The sequence below is a fragment of the Carlito syrichta genome, unplaced genomic scaffold (assembly GCF_000164805.1).
Source record: "Carlito syrichta isolate Samal-C Ts95f unplaced genomic scaffold, Tarsius_syrichta-2.0.1 Scaffold288810, whole genome shotgun sequence".
Lineage (NCBI taxonomy): Eukaryota > Metazoa > Chordata > Mammalia > Primates > Tarsiidae > Carlito > Carlito syrichta.
Genome location: NW_007232906.1, coordinates 47,952 through 72,301, shown reverse-complemented (window position 1 = coordinate 72,301; position 24,350 = coordinate 47,952). Strand labels below are relative to the sequence as shown.

At 38.1% G+C, this 24,350-nt stretch overlaps 1 protein-coding gene across 1 annotated transcript in view; it reads right to left on the bottom strand.

The window, feature by feature from the left end:
* LOC103255989 (signal transducer and activator of transcription 4) overlaps positions 1-24,350 on the bottom strand; it is a gene marked incomplete at its 3' end in the record, with an annotated part of 91,174 nt that overhangs the window by 26,288 nt on the left and 40,536 nt on the right. The window lies entirely within an intron of this gene.

The window sequence follows — 24,350 nt, the reverse complement described above, 5'->3', positions numbered from 1 at the left end:
TCTTGAAACCAAAGTGAAAACTATAACATAATGCTTTTTATCACTTAGAATTTTTATTTTATCCTTATTGAAAGACCTTTTGCTTTATTTCATTATAAATATATTTAGTCATATATCAGTATTGTGCATATTTCATAGGAAAAATGTAGGTGAACTAAATTGGCTAATGACCTGCTAAAACTTCTTCGCTTATTTAGAGTTCAACTTTTCTGAATTTCTTTTAAACTCAGATTCATTGGCATTCATGTCTTTCTGTGAAATAACGTTATCAGGGCCATCAAGAATGTCAAGTGATGCATCATTTCTGTAGAGTGTGCTCAACTATTGTCTTCATTTGTAAGTTTTTGAAGCTGGCACTTTGTTGATCTTACCAAAATTTCTCAGTAGATGTTCAGACAAGAACCAGGACTCACATTCCTTCTGCAAATGGTTCGTAAATTGTTTGTTGACTGAAACATTGAGAAATTATAATGGCCTAGTCATACTGTCATTCTTAACAACCACATCACTAACAGGTGAGATTATTTTTTAACTCTTCAGACAGATGGCCTGTGAAATCTTTGGGAACTAGATATACATGATGGATTCCCAGATGTCTATTCCAGAAGACATCTAATCAGTCTTCCATCAGTTCAATCATCATCAAGCTACAAGTGTGGTTCACTCCCAGTAACACCTTGGAAGAAGTTCTTATTCTTAGACATCATTTTACATTTTAAAATTAAATATGGTGACAACTTCAGAAGTTAGCGGTTAGACAGAAGATCACAGTGATATGCTGCTTTTCATAATTCATAATCTCGATCTTCTCAAATATTCTTTTGCATTGACAGTGTAATTTTAAGTCCTGCCAAGGAAACCACTCTTCTACCCCCTAGTATTACCTCTTTGATTGAACACATATTTTCATTCTTCCTCAGGAGCATCATGCTGGAAGTCAATTATATTTTGTTCAGTCAGCAGATGTTTCCGATAAATTGATGTTGTGTATCTTAATGATAAAACTGTGTAATGAATAAATCACTTGCTCCAAGCTCTTATTGTATTGAGATTTCTTTCATATAAGGAACTTGGCAATTTTTCTGGTCACTGTTGCACCTATGTGATAGACCATCTTTTGTGCACGAATTTCAGTAACATAATATAGCTGTATCTACCTGTGGGGATCTTTGTCTCTTACACCTTATAAAGCATCTCGTTTTTGCTTTTCTAGAAAATATCAAATTTAAGGTCATTCATCCAGTGATAAATATTCGCTTAACAAATATCAAATGTGTATGTATCCTGCTGATTTGCTCCTACCCCATTCTGTACACATGGTAACTATTCAATCCTAAATTATAATGTTACATTTTGATGACATTTTAGACAGCAATTAAACTCAACATATGTTGTGCCGGCAGTGAATGTAATTCAAATGAAGGGGCAACAATATGAATAGCTTTGACAAGGTTTCATATCACAGGCAATGACAACAATGCTGTGATTGCCACATGGCGATAGCAACTAAGGGTTGTTATTGATTATAAAATGTATTCTTATCTCAGTGATTGATGTTCAGATGTGGAGAAAAGGTGTTTTAGAATCAATGAATATGCTCTTTTATTCTTTATCCTACTTTATGCTAGATTCCTTGGCTTGCCTTCAGATTCACTTTTTATTGCCCTTCTGCCTGATTTTTAAACCCAACTTAGTAAAGAGTAACTAGTTCATCTGCTTTTTTTCTTCCAAATGGTCCAGGGAGTACTATAATGGCTGTGAGAAGGTCTGCTCAAAATAATCTCCTCCGTTCTGGTGACACAAAGCCTGAGATTTCACAACTAGACATTCACTCCTTTGAGTTCTTTCTCCAGTGTTTTTAAAAATTATTTTATTTTGGTTTTTTTTAGAGACAAAGTCTTTCTCTGTTGCCTAGGCTGTAGTGTAGTGGCATGATCATAGCTCACTGCAGCCCTGACCTCCTGGGCTGAAGCAATCCTTCTACTCTGGCCTCCTGGGTAGCTGGGACTACTGGCATGCACCACCATGCCCAGCTAATTTTTTATTATTGGATTTTTTGTAGAGATAGGGTCTCACTATGCTGCCTAGGCTGGCCTCAAACTCCTGGGCTTCAAGCGATCCTCCCACCTCGACCTCCCAAAGTGTTGAGATCACAGGCGTAAGCCACCATGCCCGGCCACCAGTGATCCTTTTAAAAATGATCACTGGGAGAGTTCACACCAAATTTAACTACTTTTCTCTGAGTTGTGAGGGGCTTATCAGATGGTGTTCTTTGGCTGCAGTGACCTGGCAATTGCAGGATGAGAGTAATGGGTCCTGGGTCAAATAAAGACAGACATTTCAGGGGAGCACAGAAGGAGAAGGCAGTAGTGAGGGGAATATGGGATTCTGAAGAAGCACATTGCCAGCAACCATCCTAGGGTGGGTCCTTCAGATACTGACCTGAGACAGGAATTCCAGTACAAGTTGTTTAAGTTCAATCCTCAAAAACACTTAGGAGAGTGGGCAAGTGAGACAGGGAGAAGAAGGCAGGAGTGAAAGTGTGTTACAGCCACTTGCTAGGATGGGTCAAAAACCCTGGACATTGGTACAGAGCATGCAACTTAGGGTTATCTACTCGACGACTTTGGGAACTGGAGTATTCTTACATCCATTCTTGTCATCTGCCATGATGGGTGAAAAAACATGGGATGCAGGCAGTCTGCCTTACAAACTAAAATGCTAAGGCCAAGAGGATAAGGGCAGGACACCCCGGATCTACTGTACCAGCTCTTCTCCTAATCTCAATGTGAACAGTTTTTGACTTCTCATTTTATAAACGACTGCAGTCATACTGCACTCAAATGCTGATATTTATTCTTTGTGGTATCTCTGGGATAGAAAGTATTTGTTTCTATTTACAGAATAAAATACTTTCATTCACATTTTTAAAAATTGGAAGCCTGCAATCTACTACATACTATTTATGGATTTATTTCAGAGATGGGGTCTCTTTCTGTTGCCCAGGCTGTAATGCAGTGGCACAATTATAGCTCACACACTCCACCTCCTGGCCTCAAGTGATCTTCCTGCCTCAGCCTCCTGAGTAGCTAGGACAACAAGTGTCCACCACATCTGGCTAATATTTTACTTTTTGTAGAGATGGAATCTTGCTATGTTACTGAGGCTAGTCTTGAACTCTTGGACTCAATTAATCTTCCTGCCTTGGCCTCCCAAAGTGCTGGAATTATAGGCATGTGCCACCGTGTCCAGTCAACTGAATACTTCTGGTTGCCAACCAACTCTCTCCCTTTTTATCTTCACAAATCCTGCAGTAAAATCATTTTTATTCTTGTCTCATGAATGTCAAAACACTGACAGGTTTCTACTTCACAGCATGGTCTCCACTTCAGCTTCTTACTATTTCCTTCCCTTGGTTCTAAGTATATGATTTTCCTTAATGGCTTCTACTTAGTGCCTCCTTGACAGAATGATAAAGATATATCTACAGTAAAAAAAACAAACCCACTAAATTGAAGAAAAGCTGACCTGGGTGTCTGAAGAAGCTGATTAAATATAGAATGGTTACTCTAATAGATTTAAAAAACAATTGTCTTTCATGATAAAAACTGTCAGCCTACTACAAATAGTGAAAAGTTTCCTCAAATTTATATATATTTTTTAAAATACCAAAAAACTACAGTTTATACTTAATGGTGAGAAACTAGATACTTTTCTACTAAGCCTAAGAACGAGGCAAGGATGTTTGATCTCACCAGTCCTACTCAGTAACATACTGGAAGTAGTAGCTAATGCAATAAGGCAAGAAAAGGAAATAAATGACATACAGATTGGGAAAGAAGTAATAAAATTGTCTTTTCTCACAGATAAGTTGTCCATGTGTGTCCATAGACACAGTAATTATTGATGTAGAAAACCACAAACAAACAAACAAACTAGCAAGAACTCCTGGAACTATTAAGCCTTTACAGCAAAGTAACCGCCCGAGAGGTTGGTATATAAAAATCAATTGCTTTTTCATATACCAGGAACAAACAATTTGAATCTGAATTAAAATCGCAATACACAATACCACTTACATGAGCACAAAATGAAATACTTAGGTATAACTCTAACAACATGAAGAGGGACCCAAAAAACCTGGAGTTTATTTATAAACAATTGCGTATCTATTCTTACATATTTAAACTGTAGTCACCTTCAAAGTACTCTTTATTTGATGCAATACACCTATTGAGATGCTTTTTCCACTGCTCAAAACAGTCTATGAACTCGTCAGTTTTGATGCCTTTTAGTGCTTCTGCCGTTTTTTGTTTCACTTCTTCCACATTGACAAAATATTTCCCTTTGAAGACTTTTTTCTTTTTGCATCCAAACAGTGCATTTTATTAGCAAAAATATTTGCAAATATTATAGATTTGTTTTAATTTGCATTTCTGATTTTTTGGAGAAGACTTGTGCCAGATATCAAGGACTTTTTTCATCCAGGGAAACAAAAAGAAGTCACTTGGAGTAAGATCACATGAATAGGGAGGGTGGGGAATGAGGGTCATGTCATTTTTGATCAAAAACTGCTAAACACTCAGCACAGTATCAGCAGGTGCATTCTCATGGTGGAAAAACCAGTCACCTGTTTGACACAACTCAGGACGTTTCTTCCATAAATCATCATGCAGCCTTCTCAAAACTTTCAGAGAAAAACTTTAGTTGACTCTGATCCAGAGGTACTACAAAGGGCCTGCCCTCCAAAAGATAATTCTGTTTTGCTTGGGGGGGTTCTCCCTCATACAGGTGTAAGATCTATTTGATAAAAATTATAAAACTCTAATAAAATAAATTAAAGAAGAACTAAATAAATGGAGACATATTTTATATTCACTTTGGACAGGAATCAGTGGACAGGAAAGTTCAATATTGTCAAGATGTCAGTCCTTCCCAATTTACCTATAGGGTCAATGAAATGCCAATCAAAAAGCAAATTAGTTTGTGGATAATTGCACACTAATTTTAAAGTTTATATTAAGAGGCAAAAGACCCAGAATGGTCACAATATTGAAGGAGAAAAACAAAGTTGAAGAATTGACACTACCCAACTTCACAATGTGGTAATTAACACAATGTGGTATTGGCAAAAGAATAGGAAAATAGATCAATAGAACAGAATAGACAGCTCGGAAATAGACCACCATAAATAAGTGATCTTTGACAAAAAGGCAAAGGCAATCCCATGGAGCATAAATAGTCTTTTCAATAAGTGGTTCTAGAACATTTGGATATTCACATGCAAAAAATGAATCTAGACACAGACCTTACACCCTTCACAAAAACTAACTAAAAGTGCACCACAGACCTAAATGTAAAATGCAAAACTATAACACTCGTAGAAGATAACATAAGAGAAAATCTAGATGACCTCGGGTTTGGCAATGACTTTTTAGATACAACACCAAAGGCACAGTTCATGAACTGAACTCCATTAATATAAAACATCTCTGCTCTGTGAAAGACACTGTTAAGGAAAAGGAAAGTTATAAACTGGGAGAAATATTTTCAAAAAACATGTCTAGTAAAGGGTTGTTATCCAAAATATGAAAAGAACTTTTAAAATTCAACAGTAAGAAAACAAACCCAATTTTACAAAGGGCCAGACAACTCACCAAAGAAGATATACAGATGGCAAACACACAAATGAAAAGATGCTCCACATTGAATGCTATCAGGCAAGTGCAAATTAAAGCAATGAAATCCCACTGCACATCTATTAGAATAACCAAAATCCAGAACACTGACAACAATAAATGCTGATAAAGATGTGGAGCAACAGGAACTCTCTGCTGTTCATGGGAATTAAAGAAGAAAGATACAGCCATTTTGGAAGACAGTTTGGCAGTTTCCTACAAAATTAGGTATATTCTTTCCATATGATCCAGGAATGACATCCTTTGGTATTTATCCAAAGGAGATGTAAACGTATATTCACATGAAAACCTTCACATGAATGCTTATAACTCCTTTACTCATAATTGTTGGAATTTGGAAGCAACCAAGATATTCTTCAGAAGGTGAATGGATAGAAAAACTGTGGTACATTCAGATGACAGAATGTTATTCAGTGCTAGAAAGAAGTGAACAATCAAGCTGTGGAAAGAACTTGGATGAAACTTAGATGTATATTGCTCAATAAAAGAAGCCGAATCTGAAAAGGCTATGGACTGTATGAGTCCAACTATAAGACATTATGGAAAAAGTCAAAACTGTGGAGACAGTAAGAAAGGCAGTGGCTGCCAGGGGTCAGAGGGCGAGAGGAAGTGAAGGATAAAGGGTTGTGCACAGGAGCTGTGTAGGGCAATGAAACTATCCCATATGATGCTATTATGGTGGACACATGACACTAGGCATTGTTAAATCCCATTAAGATTGTGTAACACCAAGAGTGAATCCTAGTGTCAATTATGAACTTTAGTTAATAATAATGGAATATTGATTTATCAGCTTGTAACAACAATATCACACTAACATATGATGTGGGGGAACTGACTGTTGAGGGGTGGGAGAGGGATGTGAAGGGGGTGTGTGGGAACTCTGCATTTTCTGCTCAATTCTTTGGTAAAGCTAAGGTTGCTCTAACAAATAAATCCTTTTTGTTTTTTTAAACTCGCCTTACTGAAGTGAAGTTCTCACATACTCTCCTTATGCTATTCCCATTGCTAGAAGGGAACACCTTCAAATGAATGAAGTTGCTCACTTCCCTCACTCACGGTTAGCTTTACATTCCCTCATCACCACAAAGGTTTTCTTGACAAAAGTGAGGTATAGATTCTCAATGCGTATAAATGAGTAATGCCATATTATTATTTACACTAGTAATAAAACATTTATTTTAAACTGGCTAAAAATTAGCTGCAAGTATATATAGCTTGTCTTACCTTATTTTTTAAAGAAACTACTTCCTAAGGGCATCAAGTATGTCTTCTGTAAGTTCATAGTACATTTCCTATGCAATATTCTATGTCTGTCTGTGAAGAGTTAACCCTTCTTAGACAATTGCTCCAAAAGACAGAGAGCCTCAGCACAAAGTCAGAGGACCTGGGTCTGTGGCTCAGGTACTAGCTGTGTGACCTCAGGTGAAGGCATCCTTAAAGGTGCCATCTAAGTTTCATCCAAGTTCTTTCCACAATTGGATAGTTCACTTCTTTTTAGCACTGAATAACATTCTGTCATCCTTAAGGGTGATGTATGACTTCTGTAAGTTCAGAATACATTTCCTGCACAATGGTCTATGTCTGTCTGTGAAGACTTAACCCTTCCTAGACAATTGCTGTAAAAAGTAGCCTGAGAGGTCTCTGGCCGGGCTCAGTGGTTCAGCTTGTAACACCAGCGCTTTGGGAGGCTGAGGTAAGTGGATTGCCTGAGCCCCCGGGTTTGAGACCCACCTGGGCAACTTGGCAAGACCTCATCTCTACAATAAATCAAAAATTAGCCAGGCATTGTAGCCCGCACCTGTAGTTCCTTGGAACTACTTGGAAGACTGAGGCGAAGAACCGCCAGAGCCCAGCAGGTCGAGGCTGCGGTGGCCAGGAGCAGCCACTGCACTCCAGTCTGGGCAACAGAGTGAGATTCCAGCTCAAAAAAAAAGAAGAGAGAGGTCTCTGCCCAAAATCAGAGGTGTCTGTTACCAGCTGTGTGACTTCGGGTAAGTCACATATGAACTTTCACTGTTTTATCTGCCCTGTCAGTCAGCTGGGATAGTCAGACTTGTCACTTGTCACAGAGTCATCATGAGGGGCATGCCAGGCAGTTGACAAAGAGCTTTGTAATGTATAAAGTAGTCTATAAATATATGGAGTTTTCTAGGTTGTCTCATGAGGGTGTTAGGCAAGTTTAAAGCTCATAAACCGTAAATCGATAAAAACAAGACCAAAAAAAATCTTATTAGTTCACATAAATTACCAAACTGATTATAAAGCCAATGAAGCAAGACTAAGTTGTGTTCCAGGAAACAGATGTATATGAATATAAAAGAAACTCCAGATAAAGGAAGACTGTGTATTTGGGACTTTTCAAAACACTAGACAGAGGGGACTTTCCTGGCATTTCTTCAGGACTAGCTCGCACATGCACACAAATATACTGAAAGCTGCTTTGAACAAAAAAATTAATTTGCACGAGCCAGCAATTAGAAATCAGAAACAAAGAACTGCATACCGCACGTTCTCACTCTTAGGTGGGTCCTGAACACTAGTCACATCGCACAAGGGTGGGATCCACAGTTGCTGGGCACTGCTAAGGGAGGGAGGGAGGGAGGGAGGAGGATGGGAGACACATGACAACAAATGGATGCCTGCTCCACTACCAGGGGAGTGAGGGCCAGTTAGAAGCCCAAACTTAACCTGCATGCAGCCTACTTGTGTAGTAAATCTCCACCCTACAACTCTAAAATTCATAGATGTTTAAAAAATAAAAATGAAGTAATAAAAGAAATTATAATACAGTGCTTTCACCTGAGTGTAGTTTGCATAACTTTTGAAAGAGAATCATTAACACAACACTTCCTTGGCATAGAGAACGACCTGGGAAGGAATGGGTCCAACTCTCACTAACGGTGATCTCTGGAGAATGGGACTGGGGAAAGGATATTTTCACTTTTACTTCAACTTTTTGGTATTGTTAGAATAAAAAAAATAATGAAGCATGTGCTACTTTCATAATTAAACTAAACTAGAATGGATGAAGGACATAGAGATTCCATACCAGGCCACCCGACTTTGGTTTGTGCAAGAGTTTTGGTAAAAGATGAAGGCTAGCCTTGAAAAGTTGTCATTCAGGTGAAAAGAGAACAGAGCTGAAGTCCAGTTAGACCATGATAAAAACTTAAATTCAGTGCTCTCCAGGCACTCACAACATTGGAATGAAGAGATAAATAGATTGCTTGATTCAGAAATAGAAAGAGAACGAGGTAATGCTAACAAACTCTACTTATTTAAAGCTGAATATGCAATGATGGGGCCTGCCATGTGGTGAGTAACTGTCATGTGCAGATGCTGTCTAGGTTTGGTTTCCTTTTTTTTTTTTTTTTTTTTGAGTTGGAGTCTCACTCGGTCGCCCAGACTGGAGTGCAGTCTTTCTATCCTGACAATATCCATGTGAGGAAGCCCAGGTTATGTCATTTGAAAAGCCACAGCACTGGGAAGTCAAGGGAAGGAACTCTTCAAATCCAGGTGTTTCCCACTCTACCACCTGTAACTTTCCAAATCACCATTGTCCTTCAAAAAGCCAATTACTTCTTTATTTAACCAGACACCACAGAACTGCAGATGAATTTAATTTAATTTTCTCTGGATTTATCTTTACAGTGTTTTATAGGATAAATCTCTTCAGGGCTAACCATTATTTGTGGAACCTCTAGAAAGCGGCAGGGGTGAGACAAAGCACTCTTTGGCACAAACAGAAAATAACCACGTTTGATTATAAAATTATTAAATCATTTTTACCAGGACATCTTAGGGCTTAATACCACTAGCAGTTCTAAGAGTATTAATGACTTCTACCTGACTGACCAACAGGCAACCTTCAATGGCATGTGGGTGTCCCTACATGATCTTGCTAGGTACGCCAAGAATGCAAGACCCTGACCATTCTTTTTAAACTGCATATAATATATATATATATAATATATTAACTATATACAAATATTATATAATAGTATATAATTTATGTATCTAATATATTTATATATAACATAAACTATGTATGTGTGTATGTGTATGTGTGTGTGTATACATATATATACACACACACATACATATATATTTGTAGAGATGGAGTCTTACTATATTGTCCAAGCTAGTCTTGAACTCCTGGCCTCAAGTGATCCTCCCACCTCATTCTCCCGAAGTACTGGTATTACAGGTGCAAGTCACCACATCCAGCCATTCTTCATTTGTACTGTTTCTTATGATTGTACTGGCAGCAAGCAAACTTGAGGGATAAGGTAATGTTCTCCCTCAGCCAAAGAGTGGACTTGCATCCTTGGCTACAAAAGCAGGGTATTCTTCTAGCTGTGTTCCTTTCCTCGAATGTAACCCACTAAGTGTGCAGACATCATTGATGGACCCACAGTGTCACCCCTGGGTCTTGGGGTACACGGAGAACCAGTACAAATGAACATGAAGCTTTGACCACTGTATTTGCTATGAATAATAAAGTCTCTCGCCTCTGATCTAGAAGCCTCATGTCTTTTCCAGTACTCATGGAACAATGACAGGCTACCTCGCTAGCTTACAAGGAGGATAAAATCCTAGACCCAGCACAGTTCTTGATACAAGCTTGTGTTGTAGAACTTATCACACAGCATTTCCATTTTTATGTCTATCTGGTTTCCCATCTAGACTCTGAATTTCCCCGAAGCAAGGATTGGTCTTCTCTAAGAACAATCCTGAATAGTTATCACCTTTGGGAACCTCACAAATACTTGTTAAATGAACAAATGAGAGGATGAATACTGGTCCCCTTCTGAGAGAAAATGGAAAAAGCATACTATTCAATCTCTATATTGGCAAAAACTTCTGTCTTTAAACCCTTTTGGAGTTTCTGTTAGTTATTTATCCCTAGTTAGTCATCAAGATATGAAACTAGAACCCTGAGATTAGCTGGAAGAGGACAGGAGGGTACGAAATACCCCGGAGATGGCAATCTTGCTTCTCAGAGGTTGGATGGGATAGCACCCTACTTGACTAGTGTCGCTGGGAGTGAGGCTGCCTTAAGGAGATCTGAGCCATGAAGACTGGCTCTTCAATGGGGGTCATGCTGGTGTCACCTGTGGTAAGCAGATCCTTTCCTGATAGTCAAGGAATCTGTGTACTTCACTGACATAGGGTCATTCGGTCACCCATTTACCCTTACTCTGTGATAACACATACATCAGCATCGTTACTATAGAGAGTGTTTAAACAAGATGCTAAGGACAAGAAAAATAAAATGTTAAATGTAAATATTAGTAAACAATCTATCTTTCTTGCCAATGATACAATTGTATATCTAGAAAAAAAGGCCCATAAAACGTCTAGAATGAATATGCAAGATGACACGATTTTCTCTACACTGGCAATAACCATTTAAAGCTGGAAGTAGGGGAAAATGTTACATTCAAAGTAATAGGAAAAGTAATTTTTTAAACTTAGAAATAAATCTAACAAGAAAGATAAAAGTCATATGAATTAAACTAGGTTCATATCAGAAACTTTAAACAAGAAATGAGAAGACACAAATTAAAAACATAAATTCTAGGATGCAAGAGACTTAGTATCATAAAAATGTTAATTGTACCAAAATGAATATGTGTATTTAATGCAATTGAAGTTAGACTCCTAACTTGTGGAGGGTTTGAGGTTGAAGGAAAAATTCAATGAAGCTATCTTAAGGTTTATAAGTAAGAAAAAATGTCTTACAACCGATAAGCAAATCACAAAGGCTAATTGTTTTTTCAGTGCTTGAGGCATGTCAGGGAATTTTCTGACTGCTCTGTTTTATTTTGTTTAATTAACCCTCACAATTATTTTTGATAAATGCTGTCATCTCTCTTTTACAATTAAGTAAATCAAAACAGAGAGATGTTAGGTAACTTTAAGCCAAGATTCAGTTTGACTCCAGAGTACTGAATTGCTTTTAACCAATTAGTCACCAAGTTCATTGTCTCCAAGCTGGGGGGAGGAGGACTTGTCCTAGTATGATACCAAAATATACATAAAGTCATTATAGCCAATAGTATTGAGTAGCAGAACATAATAGAAAGTTATGGAAAGAATATTTAAATAAGAAAATTAACACATGAAAGAACCTCAGTTCAGTGAAAAAGTGCTTTAAAAAAAAAAAAATCTTGCTTATATAGTTGTCTCTTACTCCAGAAGAAAAAGCTGGACATTTATATAAAGAATTCCATGTAGCTTAAATACTTCAGTTTTTTCAACTGTTAGAATAAAATTCAGGAAAACATGCATAATTAATAGTTGAGGTGACCTTTTAAACCAAAACAGGACCAAAAGATAGATTTTCATTACATTTAAATACTTTTGTATGGAAAAAGATGTCATATTGCCTGAAGACATATGATACACTGAGGAAAATATTAGTAACTCATATGAAAAATATTTTTAAAGTAATATTTTAATGTTTACAAAATAACCCTTTGAAATTGATAAGAAAGCCCAAGAGAAGGAAGCAATAGGAAATTTATAAAAGGGTGCATCCAAATGGCCAATAAATGTGGGAAAGGATAGCCAGTCTCAACAACAGAAGAAAACAAAATTAAAATAAAAGAGACCCCAAAAACCTAGAATTATCTTTTGGAGAACAGGCCCCTGGCAATACAGGCTTCCTCTGTTCTAGGAACCCGTCAGCAACAGCGTACCAGCTAGTGTTGTTGTGAGAGGCTCTTCTGCTTCAGTGAATTTTTCTGGAGATTCTTTTATCACATTTGTCCATTTCATAATGGGTGATTGACAAGTGCGCCTGCCCACACTACTCTGAGTGTTCAGAAGTTTGTGCCATGACCCCAGTGCTGCACCCTCCTATTCACTTGATCTCACCTGGAGAGACTTGTTTTGGTTTCCCCAGATGAAAAAAAAACCCTCAAAGGGAAACGTTTTGCCTATGTGGAAGGGGTGAAACAAAAAAAATAGGAGAAGCACTAAAAGGTATCAAAATTGACAAGTTCAAAAACTGTTTTGAACAGCGAAAATAGCATTTCAACAGGTATATTGTATCAAACGGAGAGTACTTTGAAGGTGTCTAAAGTTTAAACATGTAAGAATAGACACAATTTTTTATAAATAAATTCCAAATTTGGGGGGGCTCATACTGTTAATGAAGATACAGGAAAGAGGGTCTAGTGTACCTTGGTTGATGGAAATATGAATGTTACAACCTCTTAGGAAAACCATCTCACAATATCCAAATTTAAAAGGCTTAGTCTGTTGACTAGTAAGTCAATTTCTACTAATCTAGTAATCTAGCAATCTATCCTATAAAAATAAAAGCAGCAGCTCACAATAATATATGTACAAGGTTGTCTGCTGCAGTACTGTTCATGGAGGTGAAAAACTATGCTCAGCCGGGCTCGGTGGCTCAGCCTGTAATCCCGCGCTTTGGGAGGCTGAGGTGAGTGGATTGCCTGAGCCCGTAGGTTTGAGACCCGCCTGGGCAACTTGGTGAGACCTCATCTCTACAATAAATTAAAAAACGAACTGGGCACAGTGGTACACACCTGTAGCTCCAGCTACTTGGAAGGCTGAGGCGGAAAGATCGCCGGAGCCCAGCAGGTTGAGGCTGCGGTGGCGGGGAGCAGCCACTGCACTCAGTCTGGGCGACAGAGTGAGTGTCCCAACTCAAAAAAAAAAAGAAAGAAAAAAGAAAAAAAAAAACACTAGGCTCATTTAACAGGAATGGCTCAATACTGTCGTCCATCCATACCACAGAACATTTGCAATCATTTCTGTGATGTAAAATTTGAAAATCAGAGAAATTAATAATTAACTCTCATTTTTGTAAAAGATAAAATACTGACTTCATTATTTACAAAATTCCTTAAACACACAAATACATACACATGGGCATACATTGTCTATTTTCCATTTTTTATTTAGTCAGATAATCACAGATATGGGTATAGAAAGGTACACACCCAACTGTTAACACTGATTTCTCTGAGAGAAATGGTGTGGATGGAGGTAAGGAAAGAAGAGATGGGATAAAAATGTAGTTTTTAAAACTAGGGTAAATAATATAATTTACTTTATGGGATGTCATTTTAAAAACCAGAGTAAATAATATAATTTACTTTATGGAAAATAATATATGAGTGTTTATGCAATGAAAGTTACAAAAAGATGGTGACCAAAATGCTAAATGGTGGTTATCTTATTATGGTGGAATTTCAGGGGATTTTTTTCTTTCTTCTGAGACTTTTCATTATCATTTGAATTTTTACAAAAATTTGCATTATTTAAGCAATTGAGAAATTATAAAGCTATTTTCACCATAACAAAAATTACATTGGTAAAAATTTTAATTAATTTACATAATGTACAAAAAGTAGAAAATTAGAACTCCTAAAGCAAGAAGTGGAAAGATCATTCCAATCTGAAGAAATAAAACCATTCTCTGAAGACTGTTGACATTTACGCAGCAACCCTCAAAGTGTCCCTGAACATTTTCCAGTGAACAAAAATCTGAAATCTATTTGAATTGTGGCGAAAGCATTAATACCATCCAACTTCTGAGAGAAATGGAAACAAGAGATTGCTAATAGCTAATAAAGAACAGAAGGCTAACGCCCAAATGACCTGTAAATCAAGTGTAGATGTGAAGACAGGGCCCAGAACCATTTGCCTAGCCGGGAATCCTGGAGTTAACTTGCAAGTACCTGGCTTCACCCTTCGAAGTGGTCTTTGGGCTGGTCTAAAACGTAAATCACTAACATGATTATATTTGAAGTGGCTTTTTCTCCCAGGGCCACTTTAGAGAGGATACTTACTCATTGAAACTCATCCCTCAAGCGTCAGAGCCTTTTAAGGTGACTGACTCTGGCGTCCATGACCATTTTTGCTTTCAACTTTCATCAAAATGTATTTGTCTCATTCTGTCAGTACCTTATACTCATTTGGAGCTAATTAGCCAAAACTATCAGATCGCCTTTTTCTCTTATCATCTCGGACAAAAACATCATATTAGGCTGTGGATTTATATATTTTATGACCTCTGGGCTTTGATAATGGACTTGACACCCTGAACCAGCAGCATTTGAACAGGTCTCTCTGTGGTGACATGGTTTACATAAAAGAATGCACTGGAAAGTCCTCAGGACTTGAGGTCAGAAGTCAAAAGGTTTTAGACCCTGTCCTGTCATTAACTATGACATTTTTTGAAAAGCCACTCTGCCTCTTTCAGCTTTGATTTCCTCCCTTGTCAAATCTCTACCCTGCCTTTTTCTTGGTGAGAACCAAGTGGGATGTTCTTAAGATCACAGTCATTAAATAAAGGTCAATTACATTTTTCTCTGATTACAAAGTAAAAAAAAAAGTTCTAAGTAAAGAAAACTAATGCAAAATCACTAATATTGATTTTTAAAAATCACCAAAAGAATAAAAATCACCCATAATAATAAGAGCTGGAGATAACTGATGTTGACATTTTAATACGTGCCCATTTAGTTTGTTTCTATGTGTATACTTACATATATTTATGTGTACTTTAAAAATAAAATTCAGGGCATACTCTATATATCATTATGTACCAATTTTTTCATTTACGTTTTAATTGGCATTGCAATGTCATTAAAAATTCTTCAACAATATAGTTTTTAATAGTGATTTAATGGATATTTTACCCGTAGCCTGATTTATTTAATAAACTCTTCACTGTTGACATTTAGATTATTTACAATTTTTTACCATCAAAATACTATGATATATTCTTGGTTAAACCAACCTTATTAAATTATAATTTAGACCTTGTTCATGTTTTTGCCTACTTGACATGTCAGAAAACTGAAAAGGGTGTGTTAAAGTATCCCACTACTACACATTTCTTTCTGTATTTATAATTTTTACTTTATATGTTGATTCAATATGACTTGGTATATACTGACCCATGAATGTTTATTTGAAATTGTCACTTACAGTGTTACAATATTTGTCCTGATTATTGCTTTTGGGAATTTGACATTGTCTAACAATCTCATAGTTATCATGAGCATTTAATGAGATATTACATATTCTTATTACTATTATATCTCATTTCTATTTTATTATTATGTTATTTCTTCATACTGCTTAGTGACCATGCTTTCTTTTTATCTGTGTTAGCCTGATATATCTTTTCCCAGCCTTTTACTTTGAACTCTTCTAATATCTCCTTTTAGGTGGTTGCTTATAAACAGCATATGGTTGAATTCTGTGTTTTGATTCTAAATGAGACTTCTTATTTTTAGTGAGAGCTTCACCCACTTACATACATTGCTATATTTATTTGGTTTTACAGTAATTCCCCTACATACGAATGAGTTCTATTCCAAGAGCATGCTCATAAGTTCAATTTGTTCCTAAGTCCAACAAAATTAGCCAAATAACACAATCAGCTATATAGTATTGTACTGTAATAGGTTTATAATACTTTCCACATAAAGAATACATAAAAAACAAACAGAAAATTAAAAAAAACTTTTTAAAAAGATATGGGATACAATTCAGGGTTGGGTATACAAATGTTCATTATGCAAGTTCCCTTGCTGATAAGATGTGCCCCTCCCTTCCCAAAAAGAACATTTAAATCTTACAGTACAGTACCTTGAAAAGTACAGTGAACTAATTTATATGGCTGGACATGCAAAATGCATGTTCACATCTTTGAAAGTTCACCATTATGTTTATGAAGAAAAAAGCAAATTAAATTTTAATATATTATGTCCTTTCCATTCTTATGAGAATTAATAAAAAATAATACACAGGTATTCTCTTCTATTTAAAAATATGTCAATGGTTTGCTGTTTTTTATATCTCCTTTTTTCATATTATTTTAATTCTTTGACTTTAAGAAAACCTCATTGAGATACTAAGATGTCTCTAATGTCTATTATTCTCTATTTTAACCTGAAGGAAATTGCTCAGACAATGGACTATCTTAAGCTTTCCCTTAGCTTATCTACATTTCTTATCACCCCAGTTTTTATAATATATGTAGCTTCATTTGCACATTTCTCATGAGTAACCAAGGTTTGAGACTATGAGTAATAGCTTGCTAAGTTTTCTAGGTATCAGAGTCTTTGTGATATGTTTTTGATGTAAAAATACTAAAAAAACTTATATAATCCTCATTTTGTGAAAATGCATCTATCCATCTATAAAACTTTTGAAAAGAAAATATATACTAAACTATCAACAGTGATTATAAGCCTGGATGGCAGTATTATGAATAATTATTTATTTCTTTTTATATTTCTTAATTTTTCAAATTTCTTATAATTAATATACATTACTTGTATAACTTTTAAAAACCACTACTCTTTTCTAAATAAACAAAGCTATGATGCCAAAGACATCAAGCCAATGAATGATGTCTTTCCCATGTTCAGTTCTCACTAACATTTGCTTTCTGGGAGAGGATGAGAGCATATTGTAGACAAAAAATTTTAGAATTAGTGTTCATTTTTTGCTCAGTTACCAAAAAAAAAAAAAAAAAAATTAAATTCACAATAGGTATATGTGAAGAAGATTTTGCCATACAGACTTAATGCTGTTTTTTTCAGACTTTGGGATGGAACAGAAAACTGCAGTAGAAGTTTGTGGGACTGAAATAAGGTTGCCAACTTGTGATTTTGCTAAATAAGAATATACTAGCACCACCACCACCCTATACATTGTATTCACTTTATAAAACATAGAACACTGCTTCCCAAATCATTGGAAAGGATATCTATTTTCTTAGCATAAAGGACTATTTTTAAAAGGGGATAATTATGACTTTACAAAAACTCTCCCTTTTGTTCCTTTACTTTGCTGCCAACTGGTAAAAACTTTATTAAGGTGGACCTTGGCTGGTGTTTGAGGCCTTTGGGCTAAGACTTGGTTCTCCTGGTGCCTGGCAAAGAGGAATCAGTGGGCCATCTCACCTGGCTCCCTAGGAATATATAATAGGGGACAGGTGTTTGAAAAGGAAAAGCACAGTCTTGGCATTATTTTCAGGGAGAAGTCCTATTACACTGAATGCTTTCTAAATCCATCACAGGTTCTATTGATAGAAATATTAAGTAAAAGGCATATTTAAATCCTCATATAATAAATAAAAGCTGTGGGAAAATAGTTTTCAAAGTCTAACATTGTGATGGATAACAAGCCCAAACTCCACTTCTTTCACCTCTGTACCACCACCATCCTTGCTCAGCCTGGCATGTTACCATCTTCCTCGAATGCAGTTCCCTGGATTTGCCCTTGCTTCACCAAAAGGCTCCTGCCAACATGGCAGCCAAGTGATCCTGTGAAAGTCTAAGTTGGATCATTCCATTTCTCTACCCGAAACCTTCTGATGGCTCCTCATTTCGGAATAAAAGCCAGTATCTTTGTGTTGTCCCACCCAAACCAAAGTCATGAGTGGAGAGCACACACAGTGTACACCACAGGCACGTGTGAGCGTGCCACTGCACTCCAGCCTGGGCGACAGAGTGAGACTCCAACTCAACAACAACAACAACAAAAGAGGTCCTTCCACCATTTTAAGTCAGCTCTCACAGAAACAAAAAACGGCCGCATGTTCTTACTTGTCAGTGGACTTTGATCACTGGGCACATGAGCAGAGAGTTGGGAACAACAGACGCTGGACACGGTTAAAGATGGGAGGGAGGAAGGAGGCGTAAGGGGCACGCAACCACACACCGGGTACCATGTCCACTCTCAGGGGAGAGAGGGCCCTCTGGAAGCCCCAGCCTCACCTACACGCAATTTACTTATGTAGTAAATCCTCACATATACCACACAACTCTAAAGTTTAGAGTTAAAAATAAAAGCTACTTTATTTTTAAAAACTTAAATTCAAAAAGGCAGTCCTCACAAACTTCCAACTCCTCTCTCCTGATTGATTATAAGTTCAATGGATCATTTCAAGGCATATTCTTTGTCATTCAGATTATAACCAAAATCCTTATTCGCTGTTTAATAAAATATGTAAAACACAGGAAAAATATGCATAAATGTTTAAAAATCCTTAACTTTACTCATTAAAGATAAACATCGTGATGCATTCCCTTCTACTTTAAAAAATTATTTTTCTCCTAATATATATACATTTCTTTCAAAATCAAGATGCAGGTTTGTATACCATCGCTTTCACTTATATTTTCCATGTTATTAAATAGCCTTTAGAAACACAATGTTTAAATAAAAAAATACATGCTCTGAATTACCTAGGCAAGGCCACAACCTATGGAATCACTCCCCTGCCATGGGCATTCAGATTGTTCCTGATTCTAAATATAGAATTTACTTCTGAACAGAAAATAAATGACCCCTAAGTTCTGGAGGGGGATAGTGTTGGCCCTGTGGACCATTTGAGGTTGTGGGTGTGTCACTGTGAAGACAGCAGGGGAGAGAACAGGGGTAAGGCAAGAGCCTCGGCCTCAACTGAACCACCAGTAACATTAGGAGTTAAATCAAATGGCATCAGAATTCAGCTCTCTAAATTTTTGCTGTGATGTCAACCTGTCTCAAGCCAAAAATAATTAGTCATCCATTAGAAGGCAGATGATACAAAAGAAGCCACAGCCCTTGGGACTCATTTGTACTTTTGTGACAAATAAATCAGTAGGTACTGGTAACTTTTCCAACTTGGCAGAAAAACAAATCAAAACATGCTCAATTCTGTTTAAGTTTCATGGTGTAATGTCGGCTTAGAAAAAAATTAAAATGTGTCCAATTTGAGTAGCTTTCTGGAAAAAGGTGTGTATGAACCAGCAAATCATTTTAGGAAAAGTGAACAAGAACCTCAAGGGACAGAGCAAGACTGCATCTCTGTGATGGCGTGCCTGTGCTTAGTATCAGAATTAGGCTGGACCCTGCTATATCAGGAATCTTCTGGTATGTGGAGAAACCCCCCCCCCCTTTTTTAAGGGAGAATTTCTGGAATGCCCTGGGTGAGAAGGACAGTGTAAAGCAAACAGAGCCAGAATGCTGCTGTCTGGGGAGCCGTTCAGTGCTTAGTGACACATTCAGATTGTCAGCCAAGTGACACTGGGACTGGATAGAGGCATGTATTGAATTCAAGTACTCTACACATTAAATGTCACCAGTAGAAACCCATGGTTGCAGGAAGTGAAATATAAGTGTTTCTCAGACAGTGTCCATGAGGTCAGTAAGATGAAAAATGGTGAAAGCTTCAGAGATTAGCCTTCTTGTTCTGCGTGGTCTTTGGTGTGATAGCTGTCATTTGATCCTCACAGGCACACCTAGTGTGCCAGCATCAACACACACTCTAAGCAATTTGATTGGTGAAACCCACGAGTCCATCCGAATTTCTTCTTCATAATTTTCCTACCTGTTAACAACTTTAAATAAACATGTCACCTACAGTCGGTTCTAGCTATGATCGTGTTTACAAAGTAGCATTTCTTGAGGACTTTCTGCCTCACCAGGCACCATGCTAAGCTCCTTACATGAGTTATGTCATCTGGTCCTCACAACATTCCTATGATGATACGGTACAATATGAGTACTATCTCCACTTGACAGGGCAGACCAAGAGAGCAAAGAGCAGGGGAGGGCAGGGACTATGGAACCTGTAAAAAGATCTGAGCTCTAGTTATTCAGGAAGTATTTGCTATGTGGGGAAGAGCTCAACATCTCAATAGAACGAAGGGCCCAAATTTCTATGGAACGTTACTTTCTCTTATTAATGCCCACACGTTACAAAAAGGAGCAGTTTCCATGATCTGAAAGCCATCACTGCAATCCACAAAGCACACCAAGGATGGAATAAAGACATCGCTGTTTACCTTACAGAGAAGTAGCAGAAAATAAGAGAACTTACTCTTCAGTAAGCATTTTAACAATACATGTAATGACTGTGATGGTATTGTTCTTTATAGATGAATATCCTTTCGAAAACAGACACTTGCATGCAATGGTGCTCTGAGAAACAAACTCAGAAACTGACTTTGGAGTGTTCAGGACAAATAAGTCAAATATGAAAAGAAGAGGAGGTAGGGAGGAAGGGACAGGTGGACTGTTGCTTATTTTCCCCCTTCGGTGAATGCATGCAAGTTGCACAGAGCTTAAGAGCAGGTGAATTTCCCTGACTTAGAAAAGGAAACCTTTTGGTCAACATCAGCAAAACAGGGATGAATAGGTTAAAAGGAGAACACCAGCACATGCCCTGGGACCGTGATTCTGTGGTCAGGCCTGACGGATTCAAACCAACCAAAAGGTCACAGCCAAAACAAGAGCTATTCACTAATGGAAACCCCCCTAGATTTCTATAACACTGTGTATGTGCCCTTCAGAATTTGATAGAGATTCACTAACAAAATAGTTCTTCTTAATTTTCCATGTCTACTAAACTGCCTGAAAAATAAAACTGTTTGTGTGACAACCCTTTTTCCACTTGGCAAAAACAGAAACTTCTTGGTTTCTACTGGAAAATGACAGATTATTAGCTTTATTGACTTTCCTACTTATCAAAGCCACCTGCCAAGCAGCTGAACTGTTCACATACCAATAGGAATTAGTAAGGCACCAGCAAGGTTTTTTTTGTTTTGTTTTGTTTTATTTTGTTTACCAAAAAGAGCAGCATTTGAGGTGTCTGTTAAGCACTTTCACTGATTTCCTACTGTTCTCCCAGCACCACTGGGAGGCAGGTGGAATTATCTCCATTTTACCGAAGAAAAACAGAAGCCAAAAGGAAATTCTATTTGTTTTGATGAAATTCAGCTCTTCCCAGAAACTAATAAAATATGATGACGTGTTTTTTCAAGAGAAGGGAGAACACCAGAGGGATCAGCAGAGGGGGCCGCCTTCAGGCCTCTACCCCACGAATACCTACTGTTCTGGTTTGTCCATTCTCACTCTGATCCCATGTCGTTCCCCTGCAGAGAATTCAGTATCACAGAGACCTTGAACTCACTAGTTCATGGGAGAGTTGAGGAGCTGTGCAATGAGGTGGTCCCTCGGGCTGTGTACCTTGTGAAAGGCTGACCTGGAACCCAAACAGGCATCGGTGCCCCTGTAGGAGTGAACTATCACAGAAACCAAGACCTGAATACTGCGTGGCCCTGATTACTCATCAGCGGGCCCTGATTACTGGCCACATGAGCACAAACGTGGGAACAGCAGACGCTAGGCACTGCAAAAGGAAGGAGGGAAGCAGGGAGGGAAGACAAGGGGCACAACCACACACCGGCTGCCAGGTCCACTGCTGGGAGAGAGAGGCCTCATGAGAAGCCCAGACCTCGCCACACACAATCTACTTATGTAGTAAATCCATACATGTCCCCCAAAATTCTAAAAAAACAATGTGGGCAGAAGTTAAACACGCTAGCTGTTCTTCCACTTTAACCTTAAGCTGCACTGGATTCCCCTGACTCCAGGGGCACTTACAAATGTTTCATCCTGTCACTTCCCATGTCTCTTCCCCCCAAACAACCCCGCTGTTGGTCTCATGTGGTCATTTTCTCGTGTGATATGGTCAGATTTCTAAGCATTTAAGTCTCCCAGTTGAAGGGACTCCCTGGTAACTTCTTTGGGCTTCTCACAAGCATGGGGTACTTAGTTTGCTACCTCTTCTGAGGGTGTGTCAACACTCTAGATAGTCCAACAGCCCCTTAAAGCTGTTAGGTTTCCCAGGGGGTCCCCATTCATAGAGAAAGGCCACAATATGCAAAGCACTGGTTTCCAATATGACTCGTCACCGGCCACCTGGGATCTAACCACTGAACCGTCCATAGGGCCCTGAGGTGACGCTGGCCACAGAGAGACTCAGTCCCTTGGTCGTGACTTAATGCCCCATGGAAACACGGCCGCAAACCCTTCCTCCGTCTGCACACCTGTGGATTTGCTTTGGTGCCAGTGCTAGGAAGAAAAGGTCTCCCTCGGCCCTTCACTCAACAGTATTCAGGTTTTAGCCACATGCCTGGCTCTCTGAGAGGTGTTGAGAAATACAAAAATTGCTAAAACAGGGATGGGCAAAAGAAGTCCTTAGGTTCCCAGTAAGGCTAAAGAAGTCTCCAGAATAAAGATCTTGGGAGGAGCAGAACCGGGAATAACATTTCTGTTATCTTCCTCATGCCATGCGCACACAATGTCATCTTATTTGAAGTCTGTGCAGTCCTTCAAGATAGCTATTATTCCTATTTTCCAGGCAGGAAGACTGAGGCTCAGGGAAGCCTGACAGTCACAGATCTCTCTAACACTCCACTTGAAGCTCGGTGTCCTATTAATTCCAATCAGCAAATCTGAAAAAGACAGTCATTCATCTTTCTTAAAGTGTTCTTTTCAGCTGATATACATATCCAAGGTAGAGAATTTATTGGCCACTTAATTATATTGCCAAAGAAAAGATATATGATTTCAGTTGATACAAATGAAGCCTTGTATCACTGAGGGTCTGAACAGCACTACATTGAATTAACTATAAGTGTAAAATTTCAAGTGTAGAACATTATATATAGAATGTAAGAATCTACATTTCACATACATGCATGCAAGAGTTAAATTTCAGAGTTAATGCATGGTTTTGCAAGACAGGGGTGATATCACATTTTGTAGAATTCCTCATGCTTCCTCTCCTCTCTCCTGTCTTGACTCCCTTTCCAGTTCTTTTTCTTCTCTTTTTGAGTTGGAATCTCACTCTGTTGCCCAGACTGGAGTGCAGTCGCACACTCACGGCCACCCCAGTGTCAACGTGCTAGGCTTAGGCGATCTTTCCACCTCAACCTTCGAAGTAGCCAGAACTACAGGCACAATATACCACTCCCAGCTTATTTTTATTTCTTGTAGAGATGAGGTCTCACCAAGTTAATCAGGCTGGTCTCGAACCCGCGGGCACGGGCAATTCACTCTCCTTGGCCTCCCAAAGTGCTGGAATTACAGGCTGAGCCACTGAGCCCAGCCTCCTATTCTTTTTCAATGTAGATATCTATTTACTATGAAGAAACAGAATACCACCTATGAAGAAATACCATGAAGAAACAGAATACTACCAAGTTTAAGAATCTGATTTGCTTTTTTATTTTTTGAATATTTTAGAGTGTAGATAATTATTAATAATGATCATAAACAAATGAGTTGCAACATGTCCACACATGAAACACTACCCAGCAATAACAAGGAATGAACTGAGGATACATGCAGAAACCTGGAGGGATCAGCAAGTAACCATGCTGGGTGAAGGAAGTCAGCCACAAAGGTGTGCATGCCGTATGGTTCTATTTAGATGAAACTTTGGAAAATGCACACTAAATCTCTGGCGACCAAAGGGAGACCAGCAGTCTACCTGGGGATGGGCAGGAGGGGCATAGGGCAGGGAGAGGTGGGAGGGAGGGATTACAAGGGGGCATGAGGAAACTTTTAGGGGTCATTGATAGGATATATTCATTATCTTGATGGTGGCAGTAGTATCATGGGTATATACTTATATCAAAACTTGTCAAATTGTACCCCTTACATACATGTCTATAGTATGTCATTATACTCCAAAAAGGTTGTTAAAAATTATCACAGCTGCTCAGATCATTCTACAAAAAAGATACCTGCATACGTATGTTTGTTGCAGCTCTATTCACAATAGCAAAAACATGGAACCAACCATGCTGCCCA